Genomic DNA, 24,531 nt, shown 5'->3' on the forward strand with positions numbered 1-24,531 from the left:
CGACAAGGTACTGAAAGTTCTAGCCACTATGACAAGACAGTAAAAGGAAGGCATCTAGGCGCGCCTGGGTGGCTCGGTGGGTTAAGCATCCAACTTCAGCTCCGGCCATGATCTCCTGGTTCATGGGTTTAAGCCCCGCGCCGGGCACTGTGTTGACAGCTCAGAACCTAGACCCTGCTTTAGATCCTCTGTCTCCCTCTCTCTCTGCCCCTCCCTTGCTCGTGCTCTGTTTCTCTCTCTCTCTGTTTCTAAAAATAAATATTAAGAATTTTTTTTTTTTAAAGGAAGGCATCTAGGGGCACCTGGGTGGCTCAGTCGGTTGAGCGTCCAACTTCGGCTCAGGTCACGATCTCACAGTTCGTGGGTTCAAGCCCCGCATCAGGCTCTGTGCTGACCGCTTGCTCAGAGCCTGGAGCCTGCTTCGGATTCTGTGTTTCCTTCTCTCTCTGCCCCTCCCCCACTCACCTTTGTCTCGCTCTGTTTCTCAAAATAAATAAATGTAAAAAAAAAAATTTTTTTTAAAATAAAAGAAGGCTGGGGCGCCTGGGTGGCGCAGTCGGTTAAGCGTCCGACTTCAGCCAGGTCACGATCTCGCGGTCCGTGAGTTCGAGCCCCGCGTCGGGCTCTGGGCTGACGGCTCAGAGCCTGGAGCCTGTTTCCGATTCTGTGTCTCCCTCTCTCCCTGACCCTCCCCCGTTCATGCTGTCTCTCTCTGTCCCAAAAAAATAAATAAACATTGAAAAAAAAAATTAAAAAAAAAAATAAAAAAAATAAAAGAAGGCATCTAGATTAGAAAGGGAGCAGTAAAACAGTTCCCATTTGCAGATGTCATGATTGTCTGCTGTAGAAAGTCCTCAAGGGTCTACAAATAAAACTCCTAGAACTAATAAATAGATGAGTTGAGCAAGGTTGCAGAGTACAAGATCAGCACACAGAATTCAGTCACATTTTTGGACAACACAATAAATGTGTGGAAACTGAAATTAAAATTCAATACCCGAAATAAGGCAGTCAGAGGAAGACAATGATCATATGATTTCACTCGCACGTTGAATTTAAGAAACAAAACAGATGAACATAGGGGAAGGGAAAGAAAAATAAGAAAAAAAGAGAGAGGGAGGCAACCCATAAGAGACTCTTAAATACAGAGAACAAACTGAGCGTTGCTGGAGGGGAGGTGGGTGGGGGGACGGGCTAGATGGGTGATGGGCATTAAGGAGGGCACCTGTCGGGATGAGCACTGGGTGTTATAGGTAAATGATGAATCCCCAAATTCTACTTCTGAAACCATTATGACACTATGTGTTAACTAACCTGGATTTAAATAAAATTAAAAAAAAATTCAACATCATGTCCGGTTGCTCAACATAAAGTAAAACAGGTCCACATGTAACAAAAACGCGTGCTGAATTTGTACACCCAACATTACAAAGTGCTGATGAAAAGACATCAAAGACCTCAATAAATCGGGAACCATACCCTGCTCATAGATTGGAAGATTCTACATAGTAAAGACGCTGCTTATTCCTGCATTAGTTCACCAAGGCCACCGTAACACACCACAGACTGGGTGGCTAACGCAACAGAAACGTATTTCCTCAGAGTTATGGAGGCTAAAGGTCAGAGATCAAGGTGTCAGCAGTGTCGGTTTCTTCTGAGGCTTTGTAGCTGTGTCCTCACCTGGTCTTTCCTTGCACTGTGTTGCACTCCTCTTTTTTTGGTTTGTTTAACGTTTATTTATTTTTGAGAGAGTGTGAGCGGAGGAGGGGCAGAGAGAGAGGGAGACAGAGGATCGGAAGCAGGCTCTGCGGGGCTTGAACTCACAAACCATGAGACCTTGACCTGAGCCAAAGTGGGACGCTCAACCCATGGAGCCACCCAGGCGTCCTGTGAAATTCCCTCTTCTTAAGGACACCAGTCATATTGGATGAAGGCCCACCCTAACCTAATGACCTCATTTGAACTTAATTATCTTTCTAAAGACCATATTTCTAGACACAGTCACCTTCTGAGGTACCCCTCTCTCTGCTTCCCTTTTATAAGGATGCATGTGATTGAATTTAGGGTCACCCAGAGAATTCAGAATAATCTCTCCATCTCAAGATCCTCAATTGAATTACATCTGCAAAGACTCCTTTTTATTGCCATACGAAATAGCATTCACAGGTTCCAGGGATTAGAATGTGGATATCTTTAGGAGGTCATTTTCAGTCTAGTGCAGCTAGTATCTAGAACATCCCAAGAATTCCCAAATCTCAACAGGAAAAAAGAAAAAACCCATTTAAATAACGGGCAAGAAAAGACACCAAGAGACATTTTACTGTAAAGAATATACAGATGACAGATAAGCCCATGAGAAGTTCAACATTATTAGCCATAAGGGAAACACACATTAAAACCACCATGAGATACGGCTCCACACCTATCTGAAGGGCAAAAAATAAAAAAAAAACAATGACAAAAGTAAATGCTACCAAGGATTCAGAGAAACTGGATTGCTCATACGTTGTTGCTGAAAATACAAAATGGTGTAGACACTTTGGAAAATAGTTTGGCCGTGTCTTGAAATCCTCAACAGGCACCTATCTATACTATCCAACAGTTGCTCTCCTGGACATTTATCTCAGAGAAATGAAGACATATGTTTATAAAAAAAAAAAAACAAAACCCTGTACACCTGTTTATAGGAGCTCTATCCATAATAGCCACAAACTGGAAACAACATTTAGTGGGTGAATGGTTAAACAAAACCGTGTATATTCCTACCATGAAATACTACTCAGCAATAAAACGGAATGATTACTGATGCACACAACATAGATGGTTCTCCAGAGAATTATTCTGAGTGACAAATGCCAATCCCAAAAGATCAAATGTTGTTTTTGATCTTCCACTTATATAGCATTCTTTACGTAAAATTTTAGAAATAGAGAACAGATTAAAGGTTTCCAGGGTTTAAAGGAGGAAAGAGGAGGCAAAGGTGGAGGGAAAGGGATGTGGTTATCAAAGGCCAACAAGACGAATCCATGCAGTGATGGAATGTTCCATATCCTGACTATGTCAATGTCAATAATCCTGGTTGTGATAGTTTACTATTGTTTTGAAAGATATTATAATTAGAGGAAACTGGATGAAGGACACTAGCAATCTCTCTACATTATTTCTTACATGTAACTGCATGTGAATTTACACTTATCCCCAAATAAAAAGTTTAATTAAAAAAATGTATATGTAAGGCATAAGTAAGATTTGGAGCATTCTAGACTCAGTCTGTACTAAGACCGAGAACTTCTCATCTCTCAGGAGATCCTGATCCCTCTAATGAGAAATAATATACATATGTAAAATATAAAAATGCATCATAATGTATGCAAATGTTTAAAATATAAAGTATAAATTAATAAAATATAAAGCTTAAATATAGGCTTCGCAAAGCAGGTATCTCTATACCAAATTGCTGCTATTTCAGAAATTACATACTTGGGACACTTTTTCTTTTAATTTTTTTTTTTAAATGTTTTTATTTATTTTTGAGGGCGAGAGAGACCGAGCATGAGCAGGGGAGGAGCAGAGAGAGAGGGAGACATAGAATTTGAAGCAGGCTCCGGGCTCCGAGCTCCGAGCTCCGAGCTCCGAGCTGTCAGCCTGGAGCCCGACGCGGGGCTCGAACTCACGAGCTGGGAGATCATGACCTGAGCCGAAGTCAGACGCTTAGCCGACTGAGCCACCCAGGCGCCCCACATACTTGGGACACTTGAGCGGCTCAGTCGGTTGAGCATCTGACTTCGGCTCAGGTCACGAGTTCGAGCCTCACATCGGGTTTGCTGCTGTCAGCCTGTCAGCTCAGGGCTCACTTTGGATCCTCTGTCCCCTCTCCCTCCCTGCCCCTCCCCTGCTTGTGCTCTCCCCCCAAATAAATAATCTTCAAAAATTACAGACTTCAGTAAGGACCATGTTGACCAACAACGCCATAAAAATTTTTTTATAAATCTATTGGACTAAGTTGTCCTTCTACTATAGATAATTAACCCAGGTATCAACTGAATCATAAGCTGAAAACTCTGTTTTCTCTAAATAATATTCGGCAGGTCGTTAGAATCCTACAGCACCATTAGCCCCAAACCTATATTTCAATCACATCTCAGGTATTTTCAGTACAATTTTAATTTTTCCTAGCCACCATTTTATCCATAGTTTCATAATCTTCAGAAACATAACAATAGCAAACAAACAAACAAACAAAAAAAACCTATGAGAACCTTAAAATGAATAAGGTCAAGTCTTTACCTTTCCTTTGTAAAATTTCCTGCTGCTGTGCGAGTGCCCAAATTGTTCAGGTGGATAAGACACTGTGTGCCTACATGGGGCGCCTGGGTGGCGCAGTCGGTTAAGCATCCGACTTCAGCCAGGTCACGATCTCGCGGTCCGTGAGTTCGAGCCCCGCGTCGGGCTCTGGGCTGATGGCTCGGAGCCTGGAGCCTGTTTCCGATTCTGTGTCTCCCTCTCTCTCTGCCCCTCCCCCGTTCATGCTCTGCCTCTCTCTGTCCCAAAAATAAATAAACGTTGAAAAAAAAAAATTAAAAAAAAAAAAAAAGACACTGTGTGCCTACAAACTCAACTTGACTTTCTGTGGTGATGACACTCAGAAAAAGCCACCGAATAAAAGGTTAAATCTCTCAGTATTTATAGTCACCAGCAGAAATGTCTTTTTCCTCACCTGTTTAAAATCACTAATAAATTCGTATCATATAGTTGAGATGTGGCTACTTGGAATTTTGCTACCAGAATTACCTTACATTCTACAATTTCAATTTAGTATCAAAATTTTATTAGTTCTCAAAAAATGATATCCAGCCCTAACATTCTTATTAACATGTATTAGAAAAACAGTTGCTCTTATCCTCCGGATTTCTTGCCAGCCTTCCAAGATTCCTGCAAATAAGCAGGTGTGTGTTCCCAACATTATAAAGTTAGGAGGAATAAAACCTTAGAAAACATGCACACACACACACACACACACACACACACACACAAATAATAAACATTTGCCTAGCCAAGTATTATGTGATCTTACGCCTCTCTTCCTGCAAATAGATTTCTTTTTTTTATGTTTATTTGTTTATTTTGAGAGAGAGACAGAGAGACAGAGACAGAGAGCAGGAGCACAAGCAGGGGAGGGGCAGAGAGAGAAGGAGAGACAGAACCCCAAGCAGGCTCCATGCCATCAGCACAGGGCCCGATGCAGGGCTCAAACCCACAAACTGCGAGATCATGACCTGAGAGGAGATCAAGAGTGGGATGCTTAACTGACTGAGCCACCCAGACAGTCTTGCAAATAAATTTTTTAAGACTAGACAGTTTTAAGAAAACTGATGATCCATTTATATACATTTATTATTTATAGAAATGGTAATAACAATTTACTCAAATCGATATATAAAAGTATTATCACATTTATTTTGTTCAAGATGTTATGACATCCCAGTTTATTTCAGTAATTAAAAATCGGTATTCAATAACCCCAGAAGAAAATAAAAGCTAACAATAATAATGAATGTTCAGCCTAAGGGTGTTTCGTTATCAAGTTGCCTTGAAGTCCCTATTAGGTCTTTCAAAAGCAGATGCTTTTTCTGAGGTTTTTAAGTACATGAAGCTTTCTCCATCATATACAACCATCCTCAAACAAATAGAGGAAACACTGGATTATTGAACAGATTAATGTTCAGATAACAAGTAAATTAACAATGGAGAGAAAAGAGCACACTCAATCAAAATCAATACCAATACAAAGGTAAGTAGTGCATGTAGGCACAAATGCATGAATTGATTGACTCATATTAAAAATTCCCCAGAAGGACACAAAATATTTATTGAATATTCTATTTGAACTATCTCCCCTCTTCTTTTTTTGTTTTTTTCTGACAAGGACACTTTGACCTTAGATGTATAATACTATAATAAAGAACCAAGGTGAATAATTTTTAACATCTACATAATAGTGACAATTTCCTCCTGTGTTCTTGCACAAACAAAAGGAATTTCTTTTCTTGGGGCCCCTGGGTGGCTCAGTCAGTTAAGTGTCTGACTTCACCTCAGGTCATGATCTCGCAGTCCAGTTCGTGGGTTCAAGCCCTACATCGGGCTCTGTGCTGACAGCTCAGAGCCTGGAGTCTGCTTTGGATTCTGTGTCTCTCTCTCTCTCTCTCTCTCTCTCTCTCTCTCTCTTCCCTTCCCCCACTCACACTCTCTCTGTCTCTCTCTCAAAAACAAGTTTAAAAAAAAAAAACCTTAAAAAATAAAACAAAATGCCGTTTCTCAAAATTTTAGTCTCCAGTTTCGTAAGAATTAAAAATACTCATGACCAGGCTTATAGGTATTTACCATTTCCAAATTTGAAGAAATCAGTTCCCAACTTCCTAATGACTACAGTTCAAGTTGAATCTCCTCTTGTTTTATATATCCAGGGCTGAACTGGCTGTATGCCATGCCTTTCCGATGAACTGTCTTGATTCCTAACCTTTTCTCCCCTTGAAAAAGAAATATATATACGTATGTTTATTTCACCCCTCCCTCTTTCAGCTGGTTCCATTTGATAGGTCTGATGTGCTACTATTGTGAGTATATTTAAAATGAACATATGCACATACATATTAAGATTGTATGTTTAAAATTTAACTGCTTTGACAGGTAAAGTACATCTTTTAAACTATTAAATGAAAAAAACCTGACTTCAAAACTCAATCTCAATATAGATCTTACAAGTTTGAACTGATCCTTTCCCTCGGTCTTCTGTTTCAAATTTCCTTTTTGGTTTTTCTTTACCCAAATATCTAAGTCATATTTAAGTTTACACAGGGCCCGTCAGACGAAAGGTCCCCGATTTATCAATCGCGACTCCTTGGATGGTTTCTGGACTTTGAATGCTTTGTACAAAACTCATTGCGAAGTGAAACAAAGCCATGCCCTCAGACATCTTGCCTGCTCTAGGGTCTGATCCGTCTTTCTCACGCCTCATGGAGTAATAACTTCTCAGCACACTCTACTGCACCTTGGCAATTGCCATCTTATTCCCCACTCATAGTTCTTCTCGGTGGGGTTCTCCCACCCCATTACCATTTACTCAGATCTAGTGGGAATCATTCAACATCATTCATTAGTTTTGACCACTCGCTATACGTATAGTGATACAGGAGGAAAAGAAAAGAGATGTAGGTTTATGGAATTCACAGCCTAGTTGGTGAGGCAGAAACAGAAGAGTAGCAGACAGCATCTTCATTTCAGAAACTGATTGTCATTCATAAAGCACAGATACTTTTGGAGGAAGCAGAGGCGAATGGCCCCGTAACAAGCAAAAAGGAATAGGCAAAAAGAAAACTGTAAGTGGTTTAAACCACACACTTGCCAATCTGATTAACTTTGCAGGATTAAACTTTAATGTATTATTGTCATTATTAATTATGACAAATTCTACATAGTTTTGTAATGGGCATCCTCCAAGAGTCTTCCTGCCAAGTTTTTACAGCTTTTCTCTCAGGTAATTTTCTCCCACCAATGTATGGGGATGCCAGATGAGAGCGATTTCTCTTGCAAAGACTTTGGATTAATTTATGCAAATATAGGCAGTCCATTCTTGAATTTCTGATTCTCTATCCAGACATTATCACCTAATAGCTACCACTCACTGCTCATGATGCTTTGACATCCATTATTTAATTTGCCACGGTGGAACAATACTAACCCAAAACCTCTTTGTGACAGCCGTGATTTTTTTTCAGACAACAACATATCTATCATTCATTTGCAAGTCCTCAACCAAACTAATCACCCAGAGGATTTGGGGGACAGAGGTTCACCCCTTCACCACTGGCATGCAATTCATTCAGTCAAACCTCTCTGTGCGCAAAAGTAGCTTCTAGGCCATTTGTTAAGGAAACGCATGATCTATTTTAGTAGCTTTTCTTTTTATTCAGAGAAAATACTTTTAGAAATTGAAAACACCACAATACAAATGCACCATTTGAATGGACTAAAGCAAGTAAACCTCTCTATGTTTTTTTTTAAAGATTTAAAGAATTCCTTATAATATTTTTCCAAAGTAGGGCTAGTTGTAAGAATTACCTAAATACTCCATTTGTATCCATTTGAGAAGGTTAAGTGTATTGGATTTGGTCCTCTCTTCACTTGAGTGAAGAAATCTGTTGATCAGAAATAAGTCTAGTAGCTAAAATTCCTGTGTCAGTTTTAAGAGGGTTAGTTGTTAACAAAATATACCAGAGGATTGTCTGTATACAAAGAAAATTAATGAGCTATTTAAGTATGTTATGGGAATTTGAAAAGATTTGAAGACTAGAAGAAGAGAGAACAAAAACTGTTGACTAGTGGGGCGCCTGGGTGGCTCAGTCGGGTGTTTGACTTTGGCTCAGGTCATAATCTTAGGGTTCATGGGGTTGAGCCCCACGTCAGGCTCTGCGCTGACGGCTCAGAGCCTAGAGCCTGCTTTGTATTATGTGTCTCCCTCTCTCTCTCTGCCTCTCCCCTGCTCATGCTCTGTCTCTCTCTCTCTCAAAAATAAATAAACATTTAAAAAAATTTAAAAAATCGTTGACTAGTAACCCCATGAAGCACAAGACTACAATCACATTTCATCTTCACATTTTATAATAAATGTCATTAATTGAGAACATACTATTTCCTAGGCATTCTACAAAAAATGTTGCACGTATCAGCTCATTTAATCCTCACAAAATAATATCCATGATTTGTTTTTTTCATGGGTTAAACATGAAGAAACTAATGTTTAACCAAACTTATATTTAGCTATGTTCCTACAAATTTACTACATGTATGTATAATATACAAATATATATATGTATATATACATATATATGTATATATACATATATATGTATATATATATGTATATATACAAATATATATATGTATACACACACACACACACACACACATATATACAGATGGTAAATGTTCTTTGGGATTTATTCCATTAAAATGGGACATATGCTTATAAGCTAAGTGTTGCTCCATTAGATGATTTTATCTTCATTTCTTTTGAAGAGTTCCTTAAAGTCTAACTCTCTTTTTTCTAGACATTTATACCTTTTAGTAAAGGATAGATATTGTCCAACCCAGACTCCAGAAATACACTTGGAAAAGAGACTTGGGAATATATCTAGGAATTATAGATCCACCCTCTTATTTTTCACCGTCATCCCAGGGGTTTTCAGGGATTCCATCAAAACCCTTTCAGTGGAGCCCAAGTTGTCCTCAATATTTTGGAAAAGCTATAGTGTACACAATTACACACATGATAAGCAGAATCTCTCCGAATTCTTTGAATTGGTTAACAAGTAATAAGACAGTCTTCTCAAGTATATAAAATAGCTCCAAAATTTGTATACCCAGAGCTCATTTTCTTATTTGTGTAAAGGTGATACACATTCCTAGATAAATAATATATCAAGTTCTATGACACCGATACTCAGTGTTCACCTAAACCAGAGGTCACGAACTGGCAAGCCTTTTATCTGACTTCTGCCTGCAGGTGAGTTTTGTTTGGGCCTAGCCAACGATTTTAAAACGTTGTAAACTGGATACCTTTCAACAACGTGTAGATTCATCTTTGCTGTGTTTTCTGTAAGTCCCCATTTTCTCACACCTAGGTGTCTTCCTCATATTGCCTACCTTGTCCCTAAAGACACTCAAGTTGGAGACAGGCCTCACAGCGAGTGAGCACAAGAGAGACAACCTCGATGTCAATACCCTACAGCCACTGGCTTGTTCATCCCCATTAGCTTAACAAGTTACTCCAGTCCCCTAGAAAAACACACACGTTCCGTCCAAGTATTTCTACAAGTCCCTACGAGTTGTCTCACATGTAATCACGAATAAATCAATCCGTATCACGCGCTGCTGCAGCTGCTCTGGGCTTTCGTCAAGCACGTATGTATGCACCATCACCTGCCACCATTTACTGTATCCGCTGGTCATTCATCATCCGCCACTGGGCGTCCATCATCCGCCACTGGGCATCCATCATCATTTGCTGGGCATCCACTGAGTACCGCCATGTCTGTTGGGCGTCCACAATCTCCCACCAGGCATTGTGGTCTCTGTTGATGCTCTGCCATTTCACCACCAGCGCCTTCCATGAGAATGCTGCTTCCCTGGCTTGGGTGCTGTTACCTGGTGCTGCCCTCAAGATATCACATGGTACTGCATTTGCTTCAGTCTTTATTGTACTCAGCGTTCCTTGCAGAAGTTAGGACTATGCCCCTCCATACTTTGTGGAATGTTCTGTTACCCAAACATTGAAAGACCAATGCTTGTCTCTGCCCCCTTCACAGAATCTCTGCGCAAAACGGCTTTTTGTTTTCTTTTTCGTTTTCTCCTTATTGTCGTCTCCCCAGGGTTTACACACTCTGTAGGGCTAATTTAGAGTTGATTTACAGATGCCTTAAATCCGGTCCTCCGCCCTCTGAGAGACTAAGCGGTGACCTTGCCAGTCTTGTGTGCTTGTACATACCTAGACTTTATCCCTGTATCTGGCATCTTTTAAACGAATAAATGAATAACTCATGAGGTTAGATACTGGGGATTTCCTGCCCCCACACATCTAGACCTATGAATCTTTCACAGGGCAACCAAACTTGTCGGTTCAAACGTCTTCTAATATCTCCCTTCCCTCTTCAGATACACATAATCATTTTGCTGCAAGCTCTTTATCCTATGGCAAAAAAAATTTTACCAGGTAAGTTTCAACTTTAAGTGTAAAATCAATATACTTATGAAAAATTACAGTGACCTATATTAAAGAAGACAATCCAGAAGTTCTGGTTGTTGTTTGAATCTCTAGAGTCTGCTTTCTCTAGTTATTCTTTGCACTTTATTTCTCTTCTTTTTTCCTTAGAGGTATGCAGCTTTGGCAGATTAATTACTGCTTTCATTCTCCAATAAATTCACAAAATAAATTCAAAAGGTAATTTTAATGAACATTCCAACGTTACTTGTAAGGGTCGTATGACCACAGGCACATAGCCAGCAAAGTCTAAGCTAAGTAATAGCAACTAGCACCTAACTGAATGCTTGCTTCGTGTCACACCTTCATGGTAAGGAAGGTGACGATGATAATTATAATAGCCAGCTTTAACCGAGCACAATATGGGAGGAAAAACGTTCCTGGGACCCTGCAAATTAAATTGGCAAAAGGCAGATTAACAAGAGAGTTTATTATGATACATATGAACGCCTTCGTAGAAAACAAGACCCAAAGAAGCAGCTGGGTCTGGGGCTTATGGACCATCGTAACAAAGAGCAATATATTGGGAGAAGTGACAAGACAAAAGAAAAAGGCTTTTGGAAACCAATTTGACAATTTCATATTAAAAAAAAAAAAGGAAAGGGCTTTGAGCTTCTAGGAGTGGTATATCGTGGAAGGTAAATATGTGGAGAAAACTAATAGAAGGTAAAGGTTATTTTACTAAGGTTTGCTATGCAGATTCAATTTCGTGCGATCCTGGGGAGGATAAGTGTGTTTCCAGAGATTAAGAGCAATTCTCTTCAGGGTGTTTGGCTGGCTCGGTTGGTTAAGCTTTCGACTCTTGATTTCGGCTCAGGTCATGATCTCACGGTTCGTGAGATCGAGGCCTGCCTCAGGCTCCATGCTGACCCTGGGGAGCCTGCTTAGGATTCTCTCTCTCTCTCTCTCTCTCTCTCTCTCTCTGTCTTCGGTCCCTCCTCCTTTCTCTCTCTCTCTTTCTCGAGATAAAGAAACAAACTTAAAAATATATAAAAAAAGAGGTGCCTGGGTGGTTCAGTCAGTTAAGCCTCCAACTCTTGATTTTGGCTGAGGTCATGATCTCATGATTTTGGGGGAATCTAACCCCACGTCAGGCAGGCTCCGTGCTAACAGTACAGAGTCTGCTTGGGATTCTCTCTCTTTCTCTTTCTCTGCCCCTCTTCCGCTCTCTCTCTCTCTCTCTCCCTCAGAAATGAAATAAATAAATAAATAAATAAATAAGAATAAAATGGAACATAGTTTCAAACAGAGAGGGAGGCAAACCATAAGAGACTCTTAAATACGCAGAACAAACTGAGGGTTGAGGTGGGGGGGGTAGTGGGTGATGGGCATCGAGGAGGGCACTTGATGGGATGAGCCCTGGGCATTGCATGGAAGCGATGAATCCCGGGAACCTACCCCCGAAACCAAGAGCACACTGTATATGCTGTATGTGAGCCAATTTGACAATAAATTATAATAAGTAAATAAGTTAATTAATTCAAAAAATATCAGTAGCTATAAAAAAAGAAAAGAAGAAAAGAAACCTTTATATAGAGAGATAGATAGATATAGATATAAAGAGTAATTCTCTTCTTGGCATGGGAGAGAGAAACTTTAAAGGAGGGAAATTTATACTCCACCGTTGGACCGAAAGGGGGAGTAGAGCGCTTTTTCTCCATCTATCACTTCTCAGTTGCCTTTAGCTCAAAAGAATTCGTATGCCCAAATGGCCTACTTTGGGGTGACATACTCCGATCCTTTAGCACTTAACTCTGTGTCTGCTACCTCATTTACTGCTCACAGTCAATAAAGGTAAGGAAAGCTGAAGCACACAATTTTACTGGATTTTAGGGCGGCCGTAAAAGGCTAACCTCCATTCTCCTTTCGATGGCCGATATTAAGGGCCCCACTTCCCCAGCTGTTCAGACTTGTATTTCTGCCAGTGAGCCCTGGAAATGTGAAGACTCAAGCCAAATGCTGGTTCTTGCTTCCTGACTTGATATGGCTCTAGAGACACAGAGTAACGTAACTGAAAAAATAACCTCCGGTAGATCCAGGAGTCATTTCTCCGGACCCTAGAGTGATAATAACAGTTAACGCTTATTGTACGTTCACTAGAGCTATACATGGTCCTAGCTGCTAGACACTCTTTTAGAACCATAGCTTTCTTCACAATAATTTCATTATTTTGCATTTATAATGCATCTGTAATGCATTTCAGTGCATTTCAGACTCTTAACACCCTCTTAGACACAAAGTTTGAAAGCCCAGGTTTCAAAGCCTTTATTATCATGTGATTCGAAGACAGAATGAAGAAGTGGGGAAGGGTCAGAATATATCTTCAATTAGTTGAAGGATTTTCATGCTCCCAGGGCTCCAAAAGATAAGAGCCAGATAAATGGGAGAAGATAAAGAAGCACATTAGGGTTCAATTAAATGGTCTTTATTGATGAAAAGCTCTACTTTTCAAGGAAACTCCATTGCTGGAGTTTGTACAAAGAATTTCCCCTTCGAGTAGGAGTTTGAACTAGGTATTTTCTAGGTGTTTTTCTATGTTTTGAGATTCTGTAATTAAACTTCTTACTGCTGTCACTTTGAACAAGTTACCTACTCGGAGTCTGAAATTATCATTACGGAGGTGGAAGTATACGGCTTTTGTGTATGATAGGGAGATGAAAAGAATCACTATTTCATACAACAGGGTTATGTGCCTATAGTTGTGAGAATCAATTTGCTGGAGCTAATCAGTAATTAGTCCAAGGAAAAAAAGTAAATTCTTTCTGTTCCTAGATGAAAACACTACTCACTAATTAGATATTATTTTAATAACTCAGAAGACATTTTTCTCTCTTATTGCCATCTAAGTGAACATATAAGAAAATCTACTTAGAAATGAATGGACTGGGTATCCATAACCTTCACTCTTACACATTATGAGATGATTAAGGATAGCCTCCTTAGCCTCTATTTCAAAGGGAAGTCATTCAATCTTGAAAACTGCCTTTCAGTTCTTTCTCTTCCTCCTTAGTCAAATTTCTATATTCTGTGAGTGCCGAAATTTGTTTTGTGTTAAATAAAGGATCAGAAATCTAAAATCTTAGCACAAGTTTTCACTCCTATGTGGATCCTGAGAAACTTAACAGAAGACCAGGGGGGAGGTGAAGGGGGGGAAAAAGTTGCAGAGAGGGAAGGAGGCCAACCATAAGAGACTCTTAAAAACAGAATAAACTGAGGGTTGATGGGGGTGGGAGGGAGGGGAGGGTGGGTGATGGGCATTGAGGACGGCACCTGTTGGGATGAGCCCTGGGTGTTCTATGGAAACCAATTGGACAATAAATTATATAGAGAAAAGATAAAGTAAAATGAGAAAAAAAAAGAAATCTAAAATCTTTGCACTCTAATTGCTTTGCATTCCAAATATACCAAAGACAGGTGCTCTGCACATTGTTCACATAAAACTAAGTCCCCAAAATAAGCTTTGTGAGTTTTTTCCATGACTTAATGACAGGACAGTGTTTCTTTTTTAAATAAGAATATCAAGGGGTGCCTGGGTGGCTCAGTCGGTTGAGTGTCCGACTTCAGCTCAGGTCACGATCCCGCGGTCCGCGAGTTCGAGCCCCGCCTCGGGCTCTGGGCTGATGGCTCAGAGCCTGGAGCCTGCTTCCGATTCTGTGTCTCCCGCTCTCTCTGCCCCTCCCCCGTTCATGCTGTGTCTCTCTCTGTCTCAAAAATAAATAAGCGTTAAAAAAAAATTTTTTTTAATAAATAAATAAATAAATAAATAAGAATATCAACATGACAAACAGGTTGAGTGAGATTTTTTCTACACTGTGGATTTCTCACTGAGAAATGGTTAATAAAATAGGTAGTAAAGATGGAATTTGAACTACCTGTTTATTTATCTCTATTTTCTTTTCTTTTTTAAAAAAATGTTTATTTATTCTGAGAGAGAGAGAGCGCGCACACAAGTGGGAGAAGGGCAGAGAGAGAGAGGGAAAGAAAGAACCCCAAGCAGGCTCCAAGCTGTCCGCGCAGAGCCCAAAAGTGGGCCTCGAACTCACAAACTGTGAGATCATGATCTGATCAAAATCAGGAGTTAGACGCTTGACTGACTGAGCCGCCCGGATGCCCCGGCTTATCTCTATTTTCATTATTTAATTACATGTTAAGAGATATGTGAGGGTCTTTATGGAAGTGTATATACAATTACAAAGCAGCCCGAGCCATGGCAGATCCTTATTTCTATTTTCTACGCAATTGTAGGATCGCGGCCTCTGTGGATTTTAACCCTATTCAGAAAGCAGCAGGGAAGAAAGTATTCTGAATCAGTACTTACAGTACACATAGGATAGTTAGGTCAGACCATGTTCTGCAGAGCAAAAGCTTTCCTTATTCTAGATAGAGTTCAGTTTTTAAATTTTTTTTTTTCAACGTTTATTTATTTTTGGGACAGAGAGAGACAGAGCATGAACGGGGGAGGGGCAGAGAGAGAGGGAGACACAGAATCGGAAATAGGCTCCAGGCTCTGAGCCATCAGCCCAGAGCCCGACGCGGGGCTCGAACTCACGGACCGCGAGATCGTGACCTGGCTGAAGTCGGACGCTTAACCGACTGCGCCACCCAGGCGCCCCATAGAGTTCAGTTTTTAGAATGCCAAAGAATTACACTAGCTAATGAAAACCATACAGTATTTTCGCCTCACGATTATGTAGGAAAAAACCTTGAAGGAGAACTAAAAGAAAGACATTTAATATTTCCCAAGCACTTATTTATTTTTCTATTTTGCTTTAACTCCATCTCATATATTCTTGGTTTAATATTGTCTCCATATTTGTATTTATAGGGAGAAAGAACTTTTCTGGGCTCCCTATTGTAGTAACAAGTACAGAGGAGAAAAGTTAAATATGTGGTGTTGAACTAATAGCCCAAACTAAGTTTCATATATTTCATTTGAAATGGAAAACATATTCAAAATCGAGTGTAGATAAATAATGAAAAGTAAATTCCTTGTGTTCTTTTTAAAAAATTTTTTTAGCTATTAATTTTTTTTTTAATTTTTTTTTCAACGTTTTTATTTATTTTTTGGGACAGAGAGAGGCAGAGCATGAACGGGGGAGGGGCAAAGAGAGAGGGAGACACAGAATCGGAAACAGGCTCCAGGCTCCGAGCCATCAGCCCAGAGCCCGACGCGGGGCTCGAACTCACGGACCGCGAGATCGTGACCTGGCTGAAGTCGGACGCTTAACTGACTGCGCCACCCAGGCGCCCCTAGCTATTAATTTTTTTGAGAGAGAGAAAGCAAGCCGGGGAGGGTCAAAAAGAGAGGGAGAGAGAAATCCCAAGCAGGTTCTGTGCTGTTAGCACTGAGCCTGACCGGGGGCTCGAACTCACGAGCTGTGAGATCATGACCTGAGCCAAAACCAAGAGCTAAAGGCTTAACAGACTGAACCACCCAGGCGCCCCAATTCCTTATGTTCTTTGAAGTCTTTCTTGTGATGGGAGAGACTGACGTCTGATTTTCAATTCCTCAAAAACTTGATTACAATCTCTGTATATGCATGAATGTCACCCGTGGGTGAGACATAAAAACCATCGTAATCAACCCTTATGTTCTCTAAAAGGGATATAGGGGTAAAGAATAAAGACAGGAAGCGATGTCTACTAAACATGATAATACATTTTGCTTAATTACCAATAAAATGAAAATTTTTGAATAGAAAAGTTATATTAAAGCTAAATATCAACATTAATCATATACATGTTTGAATTTTGTAGTTTCCTGTTCTTTGCTCCAATTCTAACTAAAAACTACTGTGTTTTAACTAGATCTGTTTTGATCAAATGACTCTTAAATAATGCCGTATTAATATTGTGACTTTGGGCAAATCAATGGATATATCTAAGAATTAGATTCTCCTTTACTAATGACTAGCTCTTACTGTGTACTTATCGTGGTAAGTATTTTAATCTACATGATCTCACCTAGCATCTACTTGATAGGTATTTGTAAATATTAAAGACTGAAATTGAAAAAATTTAGTAAGCTGTAAATCTTGACACAATTTTAAGATATTATTTTTTATATTACATTGAACCAAGTCTCTAGCTATAATTTAAAAAAATATGCATAAAGGGGTGCCTGGGTGCTCAGGCGGTGGAGTGTCCTACTTTGGCTCAGGTCATGATCTCACAGTTCATGAGTTCGAGCCCCACATCCAGGTCTGTGCTGACAGCTCGGAGCTGAAAGCCTGCCTCAGATTTTATGTCTCCCTCTCTGCCCCTCCCCCACTTGCACTCTGTCTCTCTTTCAAAAGAATAAATAAATACATAAACATTTTTTAAAAGATATGCATATGAAAATGTACACTGTGTATTTCTACCTCTACCAAAGCAAATATTCTGGAGGCATTTTCTTGGTTTTAGTATTACATATATACATATATATGTATGTATACATATATATACATGTATATGTATATATGCACACATATATACATATATGTGCATATATACATGTATGTACATGTGTGTATATGTATAGGCATATACATATATACATACCTACATATATGTAGGTGTACATGTATGTACGTGTGTGTATGTATGTGCATATATGTATATGTATATACATATATGTACACACCTATACCTATACCTATACATATACATATACATATATATGTATATATATGGGCTCGGTTTAATTATAATGAAGTAAGGTAAATGTCTTATAGTTTACATATATATATATTTTTTTGGGGGGGGCTCGGTTTAATTATAATGAAGTAAGGTAAATGTCTTATAGTTTAAGTAGAGTAGGAAATTTAAATGAATACTTCCCAAAAGTTATTTCATTTAAAAACGTGAAGGCAATTGTTGAAGACCACCATTTCATAAATAATTACAAATTACTGAATTTTTACTGTGACTCATTCACCTAAGTTTCGTTTTAATTAGTTATGTAAATAACCACATAAAAGAGGGAAGAGGCAGTAAGGAAATCTAAGACTGTATTTAATTCTGATGTAGACTATTGTGCCAGTGTGATTAAGAACTGTCTAGTTTTTACTGTGAAATAAACAAAGAATCTTAAAAGACATTGCTCATGCCATTATATGACACTTGTAACTCTCATGTTCTCTTGCATTTTTTTCAGACGTGTTAGGATTACTTGAAAAAAATGACAATTTAACAGCTCACAGGTGATAGTTAATAGGAAAAATGAAAGTACAGAAGGGCGGGGGGGGGGGGCGCCTGGGTGGCTCAGTCGGTTAAGCGACAGACTTCTGCGGATCATGAACTGGGTCATGATCAGGTCAAGATCTCCCTGTATGTGAGTTCCAGCCCCGCGGGGGACTCTGTGCTGACAGCTCAGAGCCTGGAGCCTGCTTGGGATTCTGTGTCTCAGTCTCTCTGCCCCTCCCCCACTCGTGCTCTGTCTCTGTCTCTCAAAAATAAATAAACATTAAAAATGAAGAAAAAATAAAAAATAAAAATAAAAGTATAGAAAGGAAAAATAGTAGGACCACAAAGGTAAAACCTCAACTCACTTATGGCCTTAAGGAAATTACTATATGCCTCTATGCTATAACACAATAACAATAACAAAAATAGGATTAATAATAGTGCGAGCTATGATATATATTGGGGCCCAGCTATATGCCAAACACTTTACTCAAAACTTATGACTTAACCTAATAAAACTACATGAGGTAGGTACTATTATTTACCTTTTATAGATAAGGAAACCTAAGTCCAGGTTGTACAATGAGGAAGTATGGATCTAACCTCAAAGTCTATACTCTTTCCAGTTTGCTTTGCTGTGTCATATAAATAATAGCAGTTCCTCAAATTTAATATTTTTACTTAGATTGTTCATCAAAACCTCAGAGCAGTCCTTCATTATAGGTATTATTATTCATACCTAACAAATCTGGCAGGAAAACAAAATGCATATGTGTCGACTTGAAAAAAATATGCTTGGGCACCTGGGTGGCTCAGTCAGTTAAGTGTTCAACTTCAGCTCGGGTTGCGATCTCACGGTTCGTGAGTTCGAGCCCAGCATCCAGCTCTGTGCTGGCAGCATGGAGCCTGCTTGGGATTCTCTCTCTCTCTCTGTGTCTCTCTGCCCCTCCCCTGCTTGTGCTCGTGCTGTCTTTCTCCCTCTCAAAATAAATAAACATTTTTAAAAAAGAAAATAACCATATATAATTTCTAAAGGTTAAATCCTGGAGTAATCTTTGTCAAATTGGAGCATACATTCTTAAATCATCCCAAAATGGAAACAAACAGAATTATATTCTTTTTCAACAATAAAGGTTATGTTTGTCGATGCAATCTTGGGATATTGATCTGATCTGTCAGAGATCACTTCTGCTGAGCAGCAGGTGCATTCCAAAAATTGCGATTACATATTCACTGCATTTTTTAGTCAGCCAAGTCAGATAACTGAAACCACAGAATTCATCCAGGGATTGAAATTAAACATTTTCCTTTATTAACTAATTAAATAAATCAAATAATTCTCAAAATGTCTTTCACTTTGTACATTTAATTTTATAGCTATCAGATTTGGTTTCTGCATCCTTTCTAAAATATCTTTCTGCATCCTTCCTAAAATATCTATCTAAATGAAATTAAAACCTTATTTTACCCAGAAGCCACTCCATCCCATTCAACCCTGTGACCAAACTCTACTATCTTTAACACTCTAAGAAACTCTTGTGGGTCCAGAAACAACCAGTCAGCCACCAGGATGGAGATGTTCCAACAATCTTTGATCTAACAATGATCAAAGAAAATAAAGGTCATAATTAAACTATTATAACTCAAGTGCTAAATCACAGTGAATATAAAACACATTCAATATCTGTTTTTTAGCACTGAACAAACAAAACACAGGAAATACGAATGTGTTCATCCCAATCCCTACCGACAAGGGAGTTTATAATATACTCATACACGTGTGTGTTTGTATGTGTCTGTGGGAAGCACAATTTGGAAAAAGAGATAATGAACAGGGGCGCCTGGGTGGCTCAATCAGTTGAGCACCCGATTTTGGCTCAGGTCATGATCTCACGGTTTGTGAGTTCGAGTCCTGCATCGGGCTCTGAGCTGACAGTGCAGAGCCTGCTTGGGATTCTCTTTCTCTCTCTCTCTCTCTCAAAATAAATAAAAGAAAGTAAAAGAAAATTTTAAATAAAGATAATGAACAACGTGGGGTTACATGCTAATGATGCAATGTATTGAACATATAATATATAGTTCAGAAATACAGTGGAGGGACATGTCCCCATGGTCAACCAGTGCAAAAAGAGCTTACAGCAGCAATATTTAAATGACCATGATAAAGTAGGTGACATTTTCCCAGCTATCAAACTGCTTCATCAATGGTCTTCTTCATACTTGCTAAATATACTCAAAGCCAACTCAACATTGAGGAAAAACAGAGAAATGCATCTTAATTACACGTACACACTCAGGATCGCATCTTTTCACTAATAGTTTATTAAAAATACAACTGCTTATATTTTGTAGCTTTCAGAGATATCTAAATTCTTGCTAGTTCTTGTGAAAGAAAAATAGATATAGTGTAAAATGTCATGACAAATACTATGGAACAGAAACATGATGGCAAAAACATCCGGATAAAGCTAATATATTGATAACATTTTTACTAATAGATTGACAAAATATATATTCATAATTACACTAATATATTGATGTCTAGATAGATGGATAAAAATTTTACCTCAATTACTATCTGCTGTGTTAAAAAACGGCACTGATACATAAATAAAATGACCATTACTTGTGAGTCTCTCTCTGCCCCTCCCCCGCTCGTGCTCGCACCCCCTTTCAAAATTAATAAATAAACTTCTAAAAAAATTTTTTAAAAAAGAAAGAAAGTTCACCCTGTATTAGGCCTTGTGCTTGGCATTACGAATACAGAGGTGAATAAACAGGGCCCTAGCCCCAAAGGAACTTACTCACTTTTTACAAAATACTCGAATAACTTAAATGTCACATAGTCTAAAAAAACAAAAACAAACACAAACAAATAAATAAATAAATGTTACATAGGCTAGCATTTTCTATTGTAGTGTCACTAGGTAAAACTTCTGATTTTCAGCATCAGCCTTGAACAATTCCTAGGGAATTTTTTTTTTTTTTTTTTAATAGCAGCTTCAGGTTTCTTTATTGTTACTATAGTACCAGGAACTCTGCTAATCACTTTACACATTACGGCGTCTGAGCCTCACAATAACAACATTACAGGGTGTATCGTATGATCTTGTTTTACAGATAAGGAAGCAATGGCTTTGGAGTATAATTATTCAACATCATACCAAAAGTGTCAGAGTCAGAATCTGAAGCTACTGCGTTTTTTTTTTCTCATTTTTTTTTTTTTAAATTATTGTCCGGTTCCTAGAGAAATTTCAAAATCAGCAGCGGCTAAATTCAGTGACTCTGACTAAAGGTAACTCATGGAGATCTGAGATATCTATTTCTTTTTTTTTTTCCTTTTTATTTTATTTTAGAGAGAGAGAGCATGTGCGCGCAAGCCAGGGAGAGGGGCAGAGGGAGGGAGAGAGAACCGTAAGCAGGCTCCACGCTCAGAGTGGAGTCCGATGTGGGGCTCAACCCCACGACCCTGGGATCATGACCAGAACCTAAATCAAGAGTCAGACACTCAACTGACTGAGCCACCCAGGTGCCCCTGAGATACCCATTTCTAATTAAAATCCTTGCGGCAAATAGTGGTTTTGTAACATCCTTCAGGAAATAAGATGAAATGCAGAAGGGGAGAATGCCTATGTCTACATGACAACAAAGGTTTGCACCATTTGTGGGTGGTACTGTCGATGAAAGGATTAGTCGCATTCCTTTTTCAAAGGGGCTTTTTAACATTGCAAGTGAAATGTATCGGAGGTGCCTCGTCAGTCCATCTGTCAATGCAGATGTCAATAAGCATGAAATGCCACTAAATCTCGGTGGTATTTCTCGAGGTGTCATAGTGCTATAGGAAATGGGTTTTGGTATCGGACGAACATGTATTTAAATCCTTATGTTACCATCTTCTCACCTGGGACAAATGACTTTTTACTTCTGAATCACAATGTCTTCATCTGTAAAACAGAAACGAGCATCTAACAGATGGCACTGAGGGTCTGCGGTCATGTGTATGGAACACCTGGCATTTAGTATGCGCGTGATATTGTAATATTATTAGTGAAATTACTCTGAGGAATTTATTCCAGTAGAATGTTATTTTGGAAGCCCTGAAAAGAAGTGACCAGGAAAATTCTGTTTAACTTCACATGCCACCAACTTCTGACCATCTGTCCCCAAAAAAGATAGGATAGTAGAATGAGATCACAGAACAAGAAAAAAGAATGCAGTATCTCGTAAGCCAGCTTACAAATGCGATTACTGTCTAGCCTTGTGAATAGTATTTGATTAGCGTCTTTGTGTGTGTGTGTATAGATAGATAGATAGAGAGGGAAATAATCATGCATATTTCATATATATATATATATATATTGATGGAGAGGGAAATAATACATACTTCATTTTCCCATTCATATATGCTTTTGTTGCCATTTCCGTGTTAAAGAAAAAAAGTTTGGGGCGCCTGGGTGGCTCAGTTGGTTAAGTGTCTGACTTCAGCTCAGGTCATGATCTCACGGTTCATGGATTCGAGCCCCGCATCGGGCTCTGTGCTGACAGCTCGGAGCTTGGAGCCTGTTTCAGGTTCTGTGTCTCCCTCTCTCTCTCTGCCCCTCTCCCACTTGCGCTCTGTCTCCCTCTGTCTCAAAAATAAATCAACGTTAAAAAAAAAAATTAAGAAAAAAAAGAAAAAAGTTTGTGTCTGTCATTTTGAAAACAAAGCTCCTATGAGCTACCATGAAGCGTCCTATGTAAGAGGCAGTGACTGACCCTCTAGGGATTAGATGGGGGGTTGTGCTGTGTAGTAAGGAATCTTTGCTGTCCCAGATCAGAGGTGGAAAAAACCTTAAGCTCCAGGCTAAAGTCTCCAGTGCTCATCCTGATTCTCTTTCTGTTACTATCTTTTGGGAGTCTGCACAAACAAAAGAAATGGAAAATAAAATATATATAGGGCCAAATGACGAAAGAGAATATGAGAAGTTTTGTGTATAAATCCTACACCTGAACCTTAATCATGGACTGACCCACCTCCCCGGGACTCCATTTCAGAAGGCTTTTGGCAAAAGAACAAATTGCCTCTGGTTGCAGCCTCATTTTCCAGTTGTCTGCGCAGGTCTTTAGGGGTAATAAAGGGTGCCTAGACCTGAATCTGGTTCGTATCAGTGGATAACTAGTAAGGACAGTGGAAGCAAAATTGTAGAGATGTGTTATCTTGGGTGGGAGACTGCAGTTGATATCCTAAATATTTAACTCATTTGTGCATAATCTTTCCATTTATCATTGAAGAACCTTGGAAAGCAGATAAAACAGGCAATTTTCTCAAGCTTTCGGAAGGGAAACTAAATCCCAAGGTGGGTGCACACATACAGACAGTAGAACAAATCTTTCTCCTCCCTTCCCTACACTCATTAGAACCACAGAATATGGATTCTTCTGTGCCCTGCGTATCGGAAGCAGAGTTAGGCACCTGTGAACGGTATCGATGCTTTACGCATAAAATCTCTAAAACGGCCTCATATTCTAAGTAATAATCCTTGAAACTCAAGGCGACAACTGCTTCTCGTGAACAGTGGGGCCCTGGGCTCGTTCAGACTCACATCCCCGCTACTCTGAAAGGCCACTGGGGAATGGTTTTAGTCCAAGGCTAGCAAGTATTTCCAATAACTCTACACTTTAATGAAAATCTCTCCAGTTGTTAGATGTCAACTTATTTGTAAGAGAACTGGAGGCATTAGGCACAGGACAAGATTTTAGGGGTTTATTCAGCAATGAGTTCTGTTTTCTGAAATATGGCAAAGTGGGCTTTTTGGAACAACACTACCAAATAAGTATATTGGATATATGGATGTGTGTGTGTGTGTGTGTGTGTGTGTGTGTGTGTGTGTACATATCAAAGAACTGACAAGATAGTAAGGAATAACGACGGCAAAATTTTAGTTGGGGGCGGAACCCCGATATAGGATTGAAGCACCTTTTGCCCTATAGATAATTTGCTAAACAAGGGAGTTTGAAAGTATGCAGACAGGAATGCAAACAGATCATCCTCATTTTAAGTCGGCTTCCTAAAGAACTATACCCTGATAGAAGGGTAAACCAGACCCAAACCTGAACCACACTCTCACCCCTGCAGTTTGTAAGGAAAAGTGCCTTGGAGTGGAGGGGTGAAGGGAACCTGTTTTTGATCAATTCTAACCACAAGCCAGGACACACAGTGATTTGCAATGGTCAAAAAAACTCAAGCTATACATTTAGTGGATCACACTCTTGGAACATAGTGCGCCATGCATCAGTTAAAAAACAGCAAACAGTGCAGTTGACAAAAAGCAACTAAAGTTGAAGAGGTACTTCACAAAAGAAGTCCAAATGAGTCGGAGTACCTTTCTGTATGTGCTGCTCGAACTTAGTAGTAATCAGCGAAATTAAAACCACAATTAAGCACCAGTAAATAGTCACTGGATGAGCAAAATTTAAACTGTGAGTACACTTGTGTTGGCAAACACGTGGAGCAATAGGAACTCACACAGTTGTGATGGGAATGAATGTAAATTGATAAAACTATCTTG

General features: G+C 39.3%; 1 protein-coding gene across 1 annotated transcript in view; it reads left to right on the forward strand.

The window, feature by feature from the left end:
• The window catches only part of HTR2C (5-hydroxytryptamine receptor 2C), a 168,320-nt gene that overhangs the window by 23,098 nt on the left and 120,691 nt on the right, over positions 1-24,531 (forward strand). The gene's annotated exons all lie outside the window — the stretch shown is intronic.

This window comes from Lynx canadensis, chromosome X, assembly GCF_007474595.2.
Source record: "Lynx canadensis isolate LIC74 chromosome X, mLynCan4.pri.v2, whole genome shotgun sequence".
Classification (NCBI taxonomy): domain Eukaryota; kingdom Metazoa; phylum Chordata; class Mammalia; order Carnivora; family Felidae; genus Lynx; species Lynx canadensis.